The sequence below is a fragment of the Mustela erminea genome, chromosome 10, assembly GCF_009829155.1.
Source record: "Mustela erminea isolate mMusErm1 chromosome 10, mMusErm1.Pri, whole genome shotgun sequence".
Taxonomy (NCBI): domain Eukaryota; kingdom Metazoa; phylum Chordata; class Mammalia; order Carnivora; family Mustelidae; genus Mustela; species Mustela erminea.
The window spans coordinates 13205476-13219859 of NC_045623.1; the positions used below are offsets into that span (position 1 = coordinate 13205476).

Genomic DNA, 14384 nt, shown 5'->3' on the forward strand with positions numbered 1-14384 from the left:
GCCTCCTCAAAGAAATTGTAATTTCTTACAAAATCAAGGGGCCTTGATTTATACCTTTTCGGTATTTCTTTAAAATCAACATTTTTAAAAATGACTTTAACTGGGCACCTGGGTGGCTCAGTTGGTTGAGGGGCTGCCTTCAGCTCAGGTCACGATCCTAGAGTCTCAGGATCGAGTCCTGCATCTGGCTCAGGGACTCTGATTCTCCCTCTGACCCTCCCTGCCTCATGCTCTCCCTCTCTCTCTCTCACTCAAATAAATAAAATCTGTTTAAAAAAAAAAAAAAAAGACTTTAACTGGTATGCTTTGGTCTCTGGACTTCCTCAAGACATCAGTGACTCTTACCACAAAATCAGGCTCTGGAGCCTGACTTCAAAGGCTGGCTCCTGCTAGCTGCTTGACCTGTGGAAAACTGCTTAATCTCTCTGAGCCTCAGGTGCTCTCCTAGTGAAACGTAGTCCCCACCGCACAGGGTCATGAGGACTCTGGCCAAGTACTTAGCACATCATCCGTCTGCTAGCTTCTGTTATATCCTGGCCCCAACATTCTGTGTCCATAAAAACTTGGCCTCTGCATTCTCATTTCTCCACGTTTCCAACTTACGCACCTCCCTGGGGACCATACCGCCCAGCCTTCATCAGTTGCCGCAGGCCCCCCGCGGGACGCCCCCTTGCCGGCTTTTTCCTCTTTGCCAGAGACTAAGTCCCGCACACGCGGACGTGAGGGCTAGGATGCGGGGTACTCGTGGCCGGGCAGGGGGTCGGCGCCACCCCGCACCCCCCTCCGCCCACCCCGGCCTCGTGGGGCTAGACAGGTGACCGCGCGCGCTTGGGAGGGAGGGGGCGGCCGAGCCGGTTGTGCCGGCCCCGCCCCCGCGCGCAATCTCCGGCCGGCCGGGGTACGAGGCAGCGGCGCCCACCCCGCACACGCGGCGCGGAGCTCTCCCACCCGGCGTGGGAGCCGCGCGGCCCAGGGCAGCTCCGTCCCGCGCAGCCACGTCCCTTGCACGCTTGGCGGCGCGAACCGCGCAGAACGGTTAGTTGGGTAACGGCCCGCGGCGGCGCTGGGCGCGGACCGCGCGGTGCCCCTGCCGCCCAGGCGGGTGGGAGGGGGCCTGGGGAGCAGGCCTGCATGGGGGGGAGGGGCGCGGGGGGGTGGGGAGGCGGCGCGGCGGGGCGGGCCCAGAGCCTCGAGCTGGGATGTGGACAGGTGTGCGGGCCCCGGGCTGGCGAGAGGAGGACCTGGGGGAAATCGCTTCATCTCTAGCGGGGATGCTTTTGTTCTGGAAGGAAAACGACCTTGGCTGTAAAATCAAATAGGGATGACAAACGTCCTGCCTCCAGGCTCTCTTGGCCAGATTGGGGCTCTGCGGCAGGTTTGGGCGGGAGGTATTTTGTTTTTTGTTTTCTTTTTTTTTTTTCATTTTTGGCGTTGGGGTATGCCACCTTTAACCTAATTTTTTTTTTTTTTAAGATTTTATTTATTCGTGAGAGAGCGAGCATGGGCGGGAAGAAGGGGCAGAGGGAGAGGGAGAAGAAGCAGGCTCCCTGCTTAAGGGGGTGGGGGGCTCAATTCCAGGACCCTGGGATCATGACCTGAGCCTAAGACAGAGGCTTAACTAACTGGGCCACCCAGATGCCCCTTTAACCTTCTAATCCTTGAAGTCTTTATTTGGGCCTCTTTTTAAAGTAATGTCCATACCCAAAGTGGGGTTTCAACTCAGAAAGCTAAGAGTCACATGCTCAAGACTGAGCCAACCAGGCATCCCTATTTGGTCCTCTTTTAATTTATCCTGATAAAATTCTCTCTGTTCTTGTTTCTCTGTGACTTTGCTCTGCCCACTGAAATTCCCTTTTCTTCTCAAATACTACCCATCCTGTTCTCCACTGTAATTTTTGTATTATGTGAATTTTTTTAAATTTTTATTTATTTATTTATTTTAGAGAGAGAGAGAAGGAATAAGCAGGGGATGGGGAAGGGTCAGACTCCCCACTTAGCAGGGATCCCAATGTGGGGCTCGACCCTAGGACACCAGATCATGACCTGAGTGGAAGGCAGTCGCTTAACCGACAGAGCCACCCAGGTGCCCTATGTGAATCTTTATTCTAGTTGCATTTTTGCTTACTTTCTCCTTATTGTCAGTTTTGTTAAGGTAGTAATTATCTTTTTGTTCCCATAGCACATAGTTGAATGGAATAGGTTTTGAGCAACTTTTTCGGTAATTATATGACCCAGGGAGTATTTTTTTCTTGTGGATCCAGTTACATTAGTTAGCCCCAAATAGTGTCTGGAGTGAACCACTCCAAGATGCAGGCCTTTGTCATGTCAGTTGCAATAACTGTTGGGAGCCCTTGACCCTCAGATTTGGGTTGTTCTACATGCAAATTAGAAATGCACATGTTGGGGCGCCTGGGTGGCTCAGTGGGTTAAGCCGCTGCCTTCGGCTCAGGTCATGATCTCAGCGTCCTGGGATCGAGTCCTGCATCGGGCTCTCTGCTCAGCAGGGGGCCTGCTTGCCTCTCTCTCTCTCTGCCTGCCTCTCTGTCTACTTGTAATCTCTCTCTGTCAAATAAATAAATAAAATCTTTAAAAAAAAAAAAAAAAAAAAAAAAGAAATGCACATGTTGGGGTGCCTGGGTGGCTCAGTGGGTTAAGCCACTGCCTTTGGCTCAGGTCATGATCCCAGGGTCCTGGGATTGAGTCCCGCAACGGGCTCTCTGCTGAGCCGGGAGCCTGCTTCCTCCTCTCTCTCTCTGCCTGCCTCTCTGCCTACTTGTGATCTCTGTCTGTCAAATAAATAAATAAATTCTAAAAAAAAAAAAAAAGAAAGAAAGAAAAAAAGAAAAGAAATGCACATGTTTACCCCCCCCCCCCCGCCTTGTTGTTACTGCAACATGCTAATGTTTGTAGTTCATGAGGTAGAAAACAAATGTGGCAGGGGAGCAGATTAACCATTTACCATTGGTTTTTTAGGGAAGTGAAAGAGATTGTTGAAATTATTGCAAGTGTAAGTATATTATATGGCTTATATTGTCAGAATTTTAAAACTCAAGTTTAACCTGTAATTGTATTTTGAGGTAACAAAACTTACTTCTTGACATTTTTAAAGATTTATTCATTTGAGAGAGAGAGCGTGCATGCAAGCCAGAGCATGAGCAGAGGAAGGGTCCAAGGGTAGAGGGAGAAGCAGACTCCCTACTGACCATGGAGCTCAACTCAGGGCTCCATCCCAGGACTTCAGGATCATGACCTGAGCTAAAGGCAGATGCTTAACTGACTCAACCACCAGGCACACCATCTTTTTCTTTTTTTTTTTAAATTTATTTAGAGTGTGCACACAGAGTGTGTGGGGGCGGGCAGGGGAGATGGAGAGAATCTCCAGCAGACTCCCCTCTGAGCATGGAACCCACTGTGGGACTCCATCTCACTACCCTGAGATCATGACCTGAGCTGAAATCGAGTCAATCGCTCAACCAACTGAGCCACCCAGGCACCACCAATACTCAGTTTATTAGTGTTTGGTGGATTATTAGGTCCTCTACAAAAACAAAATAACTTCATTCCTTCTTTGAAGTAAGGCTCATATGTAGCAGTAATGATATTCATACCCATTCATGGAATATGAAGCATGTGTGCAAAAAAGAACTAGAAGGAGACAAATTTAAGGGTCTCATTTTGGGATGAGAACTTTCAGAGTGATGAATGAAACTTTAAAATTTGAGTCTGTGGTCTTTAGTTACCAAAACCTATGATTCATTTTTTTCATAGAACTATACACTATAAAACTATTTTAAAAAACTATGAAGCTAATTATAGTGCTAAAAAAAATCTTTCTGTGATTACAGGTTGTTTTTTGCTTTCTGTTTTTTTCCAGTAATGGAAAACAACTTTCTTTGTTGGCTTCCTCTTTGTGATGCATTCTCCCAACTTGGCCTCAAAAGAACTGTGTGAAGTGGATGCTAGCAGTGGTATATTAGCATTTCTATTCAAAAGGAGTAATGTAGATGACCATAACTACATATTTGTTATTTTAAAAGAGCCAGTACAGGGGCACCTGGGTGGCTCAGATAGTTAGGTGTCCAACTCTTGATTTCATCTTAGGTCATGATCTCAGGGTTGTGAGATTGAGATCTACATTGGGCTCTCTGCTCAGAAAGGAGTTTGCTTGAGAGTCTATCTTTCTCTCTTTCCATCCCAGCTGGTGTGTACTCTCTTTCTCTAAGAAAGAAAAAAATAATAAATCTTAAAAAAAAAAAAAAAAAAGCCAGTACATTTCTGCTTCATATCCTGGGATAAAATTAATTTGTATTAATTGAGATAGTACATTTAGGTTTTGATCTGTAGAGTCTACTTTTGATTGGTGCAGAAAACAGTATTTATAAATTGTATTCTAGATTATAATCTGGAATTCTAAGCAAAACTCTCCTGTATAGTGTAAAAGACTAAAGGAATCTCTACCTTCCCTTTTTCACTACTCAGAGCCTGATGTCCTTTTTAAAGTGTGAAAAAAAGGGGGGGGGGCTGTATTTAAAAATCATGCCAAAATCAAATAACAAAAACAGGAATTTTTTAATTTGGCAAAATTGTGTTGAGTTCATGTCTGATTTGTGAATTTTTTGAATCCATAATTTTGCTTTGCATCCTCAAATTTATTCACTTTTTCTCTGAATCTGTTTTAAGATACTTAAATATGACACGGGAATAAAATTTTTGATACACTGTTACTATTAAGACTGATGAATCAGTTCTTAGCAACCCAAAACTATGACTTTAAAAAAACAAATGTTGATACATCATAATTGGCAAGGAAGCTCAAAGTTTAATCACATCCAGCATGGTATGTATCCTATTAGCTATTCCAAGTGAACCCAAATGTATCAAGCAGCTCTATTGTGATTGTGTATGTGAATTTAAGCGTAAATATTCATGGGGCGCCTGGCTGGCTCAGTCTGTAGAGCATGTGACTCTTGATCTCAGTGTTGTAAGTTTGTGCCCGTGGTGGATGTAGAGATTGCTTAAAAATAAAATCTTTTAAAAAAATAAAAATTTGGGACGCCTGGGTGTCTCAGTTGGTTAAGCCGCTGCCTTCAGTTCAGGTCATGATCCCAGGTCCTGGGATCAAGTGCCGCATCCGGCTCCTTGCTCAGCGGGGAGCCTGCTTCTCTCGCTGCCTCTGCCTGCCTCTCTGCCTGCTTGTGTGTACTCTCTCTCTCTGTCTCTGGCAAATAAATAAAAAAATCTTAAAAAAAATAAATAAATAAAATAAAATAAAAATTTAATGGGGGTGCCTGGGTGGCTCAGTGGGTTAAGGCCTTTACCTTCAGCTCAGGTCATGATTTCAGGGTCCTGGGCTTGAGCCCCGCATCGGGCTTTCTGCTTGGTGGGAAACCTGCTTCCCCCTCTGTCTCTCTGCCTGCTCCTCTGCCTACTTGTGATCTCTGTCTGTCAAATTAAAATTAAAAAAAAAAAAACCCTCAAAAAAATAAAGATTTAAGTATAAATATTCTGAGATGAGTTAACCTTGTTTTTGTTGACTCTTAATTCAGAGGAAAAACTTGTAAAATTCATGCTCTGGAGCATTTCTATTTAATGTAGTCTTAGAACCCAGGTTGTTTCCTTTTGAACTGAGATGTTATAATTTCTATAATTCAAATGGAAATTTTGGTAAAGTTTGACTTGGAATTTTTTTTTAAAAGACTATTTATGAGGCAGAGGAGCAGAGGAAGGGAGAGGGAATGTCAAGCAGACTGCTGCTGAGCGCAGAGCCCAGTACAGGGCTTGATCTCACGACCCTGACATTGTAACCTGGGCCGAAACCAAGAGTCAGACACTCAACTGACTGAGCCACCCAGGACCCCCTGACTTGGGAATATTTTTGTAATCCTACCACTGGCATAGGTAGGTGAAATGCTCTAGGACAGGTCATCTTTAATTTCAAATGATAGTGTAGTTTTAAGGTATTATTTTGCAAATTCTGTTTCATCTGTACCCTGAATTTAAAATGATCCCTACCCAGATGAGAAAGGGTACCTCAGGACTTCTTTACCAATTCATCTTACACAGATTCCCTCTCCTTTATGAAATGAAAGTTACCTCACTCATCCCAGTTCTTATTCTGGTGCACTGCCCCATGGTATAAAAATCTCTGGGACAGTCCAAACGAAGAGAAAAAGCCAGGCTGCACAGTCCCAGAGAGAGAAATACTGAAGGAAGCAGGATCATGTTTCACCCAGACACAAACTTCTACCTTATCTGTCTTCTATCAATCTTAGAACTTGAAAGAGATTAGGTTTTTTTTTTTTTTTTAGATTTTTTTAAATTTGTTTATTTGACAGACAGAGATCACAAGTAGGCAGAGAGGCTGGCAGAGAGAGAGAGAGGAGGGGGAAACAAGCTCCCTGCTGAGCAGAGAGCCCGATGGGGGCTCAATCCCAGGACCCCGAGGCCATGACCTCAGCCGAAGGCAGAGGCTTTAACCCACTGAGCCACCCAGGTGCCCCGGAAGAGATTAATTTTTTTAAAAAGATTTTATTTATTTATTTGACAGAGAAAGATCACAAGTAGGCAGAGAGAGAGAGAGGGAAGCAGGCTCCCCGCTGAGCAGAGATCCCAATGTGGGACTCGATCCCAGGACCCTGAGATCATGACCCGAGCCGAAGGCAGCGGCTTAACCCACTGAGCCACCCAGGTGCCCCGAGATTAAGTTTTAATAAGAATGGTTATCAATTCACTGTTTTGAATTCAAATGAGGGTAGGTTTTTTCTGATGATAAGGACTGGTCAGTTAGGTGATCGAGTGGCCATTTTCCATAAGCAGAATGAATTAAGTGCCAAGGTTTTGACAATTTTACATTTAAAGCCTATATAACACAATGTACAATATGCCAGGAACTACAAACTTGCAATTATTAAACTTATACATTTTAATAGTCAAGGTATAAAGGGTACATATTTTCCAAAGTTCATTTTGGGACAAAACAGTTGAAGATCACAGACTTGGAGTCACTTGTACATACACCTTATTCCCTTCAAAGTAAATTTAGGACATTAGGCTAAGAGAACACAGAATGGTATAAATTAGGACTTTATATCATTCAGTATTTTGCTTTATTTTTTTCTGCCTTACATCAAGTGTGAACCTTATAAAAGACTGTAGTTGTGAAAGAAAATTGATTTGGCTGTCTAAAAAGACCCCTGGCAGCGCCTGGCTGGCTCAGTCATTAAGCGTCTTCCTTTGGCTGAGGTCGTGATCCCAGGGTCCTGGATTGAACCCTGCACTGGGCTCCCTGCTCAGCAGGAAGCCTGCTTCTCCCTCTCCTACTCACCCGCTTTAAAAATAAAAATAAATAAAAAGACTCCCTGCAAAGGATATTATGGGATACAATACTAAACAAAGACTTAATTGAAATGATATCTGTATTAACAAAATTATAGGCAGAGATAAGAATAAATCCAAAAACCCCCCAAAGCAAGCATGCTTGACATCCTTAAAAATAGTAAGAAAGCCAGTGTAGCTGGAGTGATATGAGCCGGAGGGACCAAGGTAGGAAATAAAGTAAGGAAAATGATATAGGGCTTTTGTGGCATTTGAAAACTGGTTTTCCATTCTTTCCATTCTGTGACTGGACCCCAGGCTTCAGAAGTAGGTGTGTGTACTATATCCAGGCAGTCAAGCCTTCCACGGTGATTAGCCCTGATTGAAACAAGCACTTACTCGAAGCTAATTATGTTGCTAGAGTGACCATTCTGGGAATTTGTTGACTAGAAGCTGGAATTGTTGTGGAGTGTGTAGGCTTAGAGTTACTGGTAGTCTTCTTGCCTCAACAAGTTGCAGGCCTAAGAGTGGAAACAACATAGAAGTACAAAGACAGAAATTCTGCTGACCACATCATTTGGTCCTTGGAGCAGGCTGTGTCAAAGTTGGAACCCCCACCTTAGATTGCTTGGTTACATGAATCTTAAGCATTTTTTTTTTTTTTGTCCAAGTCAGACTGGATTATGTATTTGTTCACTTGCCAACCTAATTAATATAAAGTAAGCAGAGAAATGGAGTCATTGAATCAAACTGAAAAGGAGTGAATGGCCTGTGAGAAAGGAAGAAAATCCAGAGAGAAGTCAAAGAAAGCATTTAAGACTGCATTTTCAATGATTTGAACAATGGGTGTTGAATTAATGCTAAAGCAAGGACACGTGAAGTTTGTCAAACAAGGCCGGTGAAAGTATCCAGCACAAAAATATCTGTCATCTGCCAGCAAATTACAAATTCCTTGGAAGAAGGGACCATATTTTAATTTAAATTGCCTTTAGTAAATTAAATGGAGTCACTCAAATGTATGAATTGCATTTACTCTATGCTATGCCTTGTATACGTGGGCTAGCATTTGAGAGATAAGCCTGGGACCAGCAGCAAAGGGAAGATAACCATAGCCCCCACATTAAGCCAGGGATCCTGGCACTAGCTAAAGTCATCCAGGCCCTTAACATTCCCTAGCTTCTGGGAGATGCATATTTCTTTCTGGAAGAACGTGCCCTCAGTTTGGGCCCTCAGGTTTCTCAGAGATTAAGGTCTACCACCTAAGCTCATAAACATATGAAAAGAACATGGGAAAAATCATTTTTTAATATGGGAATGCCTCATGAATTTGTGTGTTATCCTTGTGCGGGGACAATGATAATCTTCTATCTTCCAAAGTTAGTATATGTGCTTCTGAAGCAAGCACCAAATGGAAAAATTGAGAAACATATCATCATTAGGTGATTTCAGTATACTTCTCTTCATTTACTGATACATGAAGCATGAAACAGAAGACTGATAAAGATTTAGAAGATTTGAACAAAACAGAAGTTTGATTCAACAAATAAGCAATTCAAACCCAACAGCTAAAAACTGTACATTCAAGCATACATGGGATATTTTCAAATATCAACATACCAGCCCATAAACGCCAATCTCATCAAATATTGAAGAGTCAATTGCACCAACCACGTCATCTTACCACAATGTTGTAAATCATAAGTCAGTAAAAACAAAATATCTCCTTTAAAGATTTGAAAAACTCTAACTGGCCTGTGTCAAAGAAGTCATAATGGGAATTTTTCAAACACTTGGGACAAACAATAGCAAAAATACTATTGTTAAAAATAGATAGTTGGGGCCCCTGGGTGTCATGGTCATTTACGTGTCTGAATCTTGGTTTTCACTCGTGATCTTAGGGTTATGAGATTGAGCCCCACATTGGGCTCTCTGGCCCCACACCCCATTTTCTCTCCCCTCCACCCCCCACACTCTCTCTTTCTCTAAAATAAGTAAATCTTTAAAAGGTAGATAGTGGCACCTGGGTGGCTCAGTCAGTGAAGCAGCTGCCTTTGGCTGCCATGATCTTAGGGTCCTGGGATTGAGCCCTGCATCAGGCTCCCTGCTCAGGGGGAGTCTGCTTTTCCTTCTCCCTCTGCCTCCCCCCAGCTTGTGTGAGCATGCACGCACTCTCTCTCTCTCTCAGATCTTAAACAAAAAATAGATAGTATACAGTAAAGTGATACATAGAGGGAAATATGTAGTCTTAAGTGCTTATATTGGAAAAGTAGGACAAATTGGCCAACTATCCACCTTATGTTTGGAATAGAACGAATGAATTCCAGAACTGTAAGCATAAGAATGTTTATAAAAGTAGTAGCAGAAATCAATGAAAAAGGGGGTGGGAGAACAATTAAAAAGTCAATAAAGCTGAGAATGGTATATATATATATTTTTGGAGTGAGCTCTATGCCAAACTTGGGTTTGAATTTACAAACCCAAGACAAAAGATTCCCATACTAAACTGAGAATGTTCTTTGAAGAAAACTGATAAAATATAGTCCTAAGATTAATGGGGGAAAGAAGATCCATATATCAATGATGAAGGGAATATAGCTACAAACCAATAAGGAGATTAAAATATAAAAATTCTGTGCCTGTAAATTTGAAAACCTGGAGAAAATGGAAGAAGTTATAGAAAAATATGAAAGATTCAGAATGCCTTAGTAGGAATGAAGAGAGACCAAAACTGTTAAGGAAATTGAAGTAGAAGTTTTGAAATCTTCCCAGAAGAAAATACAATGTCTAGGTGTTTTTAGAAGTAAATTCTATCAGTCTCAAGGAATAGATCATTCCAATCTTACATAATCTCTTCCAGAGATGAGGGAAAAGAACATTTGTGACTTTAATATAATATTGATAATGAAAAGGACAATATGTGAAGGGAAAATTATTGTTTTCAAATCATTTATGGACACAGTAAAAAAAATCCAAACTAAATATTAGCAAATTTAATTTAGAAATGTGTTAAAAAAATAATATATTGTGACCAAGTTGGGAATATCCTAGGAATTCAAGGTGGTTTAACATATAAAAATATATTAATGTTATTAACTATTTTTACAGGTGAAAGAAGAAATGTCATGTGAGGACATTTTTTAAAAACAATTTGATGGTTACTGAATTTAAAATAAATTCTTCTTTTTTTAAGATTTTGTTTATTTATCAGAGAGAGCGAGAGCGTGTGTGCATACTAGCAGGGGAAGCAGTAGAAGGAGAAGGAGAAGCAGGCTTCCTGCTGAGCAAGGAGCCTGATGTGGGGCCAGATCCCGGCATCTTGGGATCATGACCTGAGCCAAAGGGAGACACTGAACTGGGCCACCCAAGTATCCCTGAAATAAATTCTTAATGAGCTAGGAATAAACTTACTATATCTGATATTGTATCTACCAAACCCTGGAGTAAATACTTTTCTTGATGATGAAACATTGTATATATTACCTTGAAAATCACAAAATAAGGGGGCACCTGAGTGACTCAGTGGGTTAAGCCTCTGCCTTTAGCTCAGGTCATAATCTCAGGGTCCTAGGATCGAGCCCCACATCGTGCTCTCTGTCTGCCTCTCCGCCTGACTCTCTGCCTACTTGTGATCTCCCTCTCTCTGTCAAATAAATAAAAAAATAAAATCTTTTAAAAAACAAACAAAACCAAAATAAGGCCTGAATTGTGGCACCTCAAACTTATGTCATATGTTGAAATCCTAACCCCCAGTACCTGAGAATATGAACATATTTGGATATAGAGCCTTTAAGGACTTAATTATGGTAAAATGATGTTATATGGGTAGGCCCTAATCCAACATGACTAGTATCCTTATAAAAAACGGAGAGAGGGGTGCCTGGATGGCTCAGTCATTTAAGTTTCTGATTTGGGCTCAGGTCATGATCTCAGGGTCCTGGGATCGAGTTCTACTGAGGATGGAGCTTGCTTCTCCCTTTCCATCTGCCCCTACCCCCACTTGTGCTCTCTCTCTCCAAATAAAATCTTAAAAAGAAAAAAAAAGGAGACACCAGACCTTGCACACATACAGAGATAACAATGTGAATAGGTAGTAATAGGGCAGTCATCTACAAACCAAGGACAGAGGCCTCAGAAGAAACCAAACCTGCTGACACTTGATCTTGGACTTCTCACCTCTAGGAGTATAAGAAAATAAATTTCTGTTGTTTAAGCCACTCAGTCTATGGTATTTTATTATGGCAGCCTTAGTAAACTAATACACCAACATTACCACTTTTATCTAATATTGTAATGGATAGTGAACCCATCACAATAAGATAGGGAAAAAAGGTGTGAGAATTAGAAAGGAGGAATCCAAACTTAATCCACCCAGGGGTCCTGGGTGGCTTAGTCATTTGGGTGTCTGACTCTTGATTGTGGGTTGGGTCATGATCTTGGGGTCACGAGATCGAGCCCCAAGTCAGATTCGGCACTCAGCAGGGAGTCTGTTTTAGATTCTCTCTCTCTCCCTCTCCCTCAAGATTAAATAAATCTTGGGGGAAAAAAATCCCAGGTAATATGATTTTCAGTGTAGAAAACCTTAAAAAATAAGTTAAGTAATAAAAATAATAAAATGTTTGCAAATTTTTCAAATTAAAGATCGATATACAAAAATAAGTTGTGTACTTCTGGAATGATGGAGTGAAGCCCTCTAAAGATCCACTCTTTCATAAAAGCAATGAGAACATTAGCAAAAATTACTAAAATCAACTTTTAACACCTAAAATTAACCAAAGGCTTATAATAACCCAACAAAAATGTATACAAGAAAATAGCTGAATCTAACAAAAAACAGCAAAATTTGTGGTATTTAAACATGACCTGTTGCCATCCTTCTTTTCCAAATTCCCTAAAATTATTAAAAACAGGGACCCCTGGGTGGCTCAGTTGGTTAAGTGGCTACCTTCGGCTCGAGTCATGATCCCAGGATCCTGGGATTGAGTCCTGCATTGGGCTCCTTGCTCAGCGGGGAGCCTGCCTCTCCCTCTGCCTGCTGCTCCCCCTGCTTGTGCTCTCTCTCTCTCTCTGACAAGGTCTTTAAAAAAAAAAAAAAGATTAAAAACAAATAATTTCATGAACACAGTAACCATGAAAAACGAGCAGCCTAGTAGCCTCTAGGGGGGCAGAATGGGTTGGAACCCTCTAAAAAGCCCCATTCTCAGAGAATTGTCATTATTTAACATGTATGGCATTCCCTGTTAACCCCCAATTAGAGGGCTTATCTTTATTTGACATGTTTCAGAGTGTGCTCAGTGTGAACAGCCTTTTCCCCAGGACATTTGCTGGAAAGAATCAGAGGCAATCATTTAGCATCTAAGCTGCCTGAGTTGGGAAAACAACTGGGGCAAACAAAAAGCTGACCAAACACTTAAAAGGAAAATCTTGGGAATAAGATATCCATAGGGGATGTTGAGGTGCTCTGGCATAATCCCAGGACTCTAGAAGGTCATGCACATGTATAAGATTATACCCATGCTCATGAAGGGCTGAATTTCCCACCACTGCCTGACTTTGTAAGCTCTGTATAAGCAGGAACTAAAGACCAAGACAGAGGTGTAAGCTGTCTGCTAGAGAGTTGAAAATATGCCCCACCACACACATAATGCCCTTTGACAATGCCTAGGTGATATCTTGATTCAAGGCATTTCAGGAAGTCTTTGTCCAGTTGTTGACTTACCACTAAGCTAAACTGAGCAGAGATTTCAGTGGTCACAGAAAACAAAACAAAACAAAACCTCAAAACTACAAAGTTCACAGACTTTGTTCAGGAAGTCATTAAACAGAAGGCAATAGCAGCATCATTAACATAAACCACAAACAGTAGTTACAACTCACCCTGGAGTGGTGGGGAGGGGAGAGAAGGAATCTGGTTCTCAGAGCTGCCACATATATTATATAAAATGTCCAGTTATCTAAAACAAAAACAAAAATATGAGACATGAAGCATATAGGAAGCATGGTCTATACACAGGAAGAAAATTCATTCAGTAGAAACTATCCCTCAGGAAGGCCAGATATTGGACTTACTAGACAAAATCTTTAAATTAGGCTATTAATAATATGTTTCCGTAATTACAGAAAACCATGTCAGAGAATGGAAACAAAGTATAAGAACAATGTCTTACCAAATAGAGACTATCAATCAATAAAGAGAAATTATGAAAAAGAACCAGATAGAAGTTTGGAGCTGAAAAGTACCATAAGAAAGAAGTATTCACAAGAGAGCCCCATAAACTGACTTGAGCTGGAAGACTAAAGATTCAGTGAACTTAAACATAGGTCAGATGAGATTATCAAGTCAAAGAAAAAAAAAAGAGAATGAAGAACCATGAATAGAACCCTAGAGACCTATGGAACCTCAGCTGTACAAACAAAGGAACCCCAGAGGAAAAGGAGAGAAAGGGGCAGGAAAAAACTTTTGAAGAAATAATGGTCAACATTTCTGCAAATTTGGTGAAAAATAATCTACACACCCAAAAAGTTTCACAAACTCTAAATAGAATAAACTCAGAGACCCACAAAGAGACACAATCTTCCAAAAGTCAAAGACAAAGAAGTTTGAAAGTAGCAAGAGAGAAGAAACTCATCACAAATGATTCTCAATAAAATTAACAGTTAATTTTGGGGTGCCTGAGTGGCTCAGTTGGTTAAGTGGCTGCATTTGGCTCAGGCCATGATCTCAGGGTCTGGATCAAGTCCCACATCCGGCTCCTTGCTCAGTGGGGAGCCTTCTTCTCTCTTTGCTTCTGCCTGCTATTTTGCCTGCTTGTGTGCTCTCTTTCTCTCTCTGTCTCTAACAAATAAATAAAATCTTAAAAGAAAAAGATTAACAGCTAGTTTTTTTAAAAAAAAGATATTTACTTTTATTTGAGAGAGAGCGAGCAAGCACACACAAGTGGGGAGGGTTGCAAAAGGAGAGGGAGCTGAACAGGGAGTCTGACACAGGGCTTGATTCCAGGACCCTGGGATCATGGCCTGAGCCAAAATCAGTTGCTTAACCATCTGAGCTGCCCAGGTGCCCCTAATAGCTA

At 41.6% G+C, this 14384-nt stretch overlaps 1 protein-coding gene and 1 non-coding gene across 2 annotated transcripts in view; one reads left to right on the forward strand and one right to left on the reverse strand.

The window, feature by feature from the left end:
- Positions 1 to 884: 884 nt before the first annotated feature.
- LOC116567420 (monocarboxylate transporter 1-like) overlaps positions 885 to 14384 on the forward strand; it is a 36172-nt gene continuing 22672 nt past the window's right edge. The window contains exon 1 of the mRNA XM_032302461.1: positions 885 to 1035. The gene's annotated coding sequence lies outside the window, so the exon portion shown is untranslated. The remainder of the gene's footprint in view (positions 1036 to 14384) is intronic.
- On the reverse strand, positions 8618 to 8719 carry LOC116568364. The gene has a single exon (XR_004276578.1). It is a non-coding gene; the product is annotated as a U6 spliceosomal RNA (small nuclear RNA).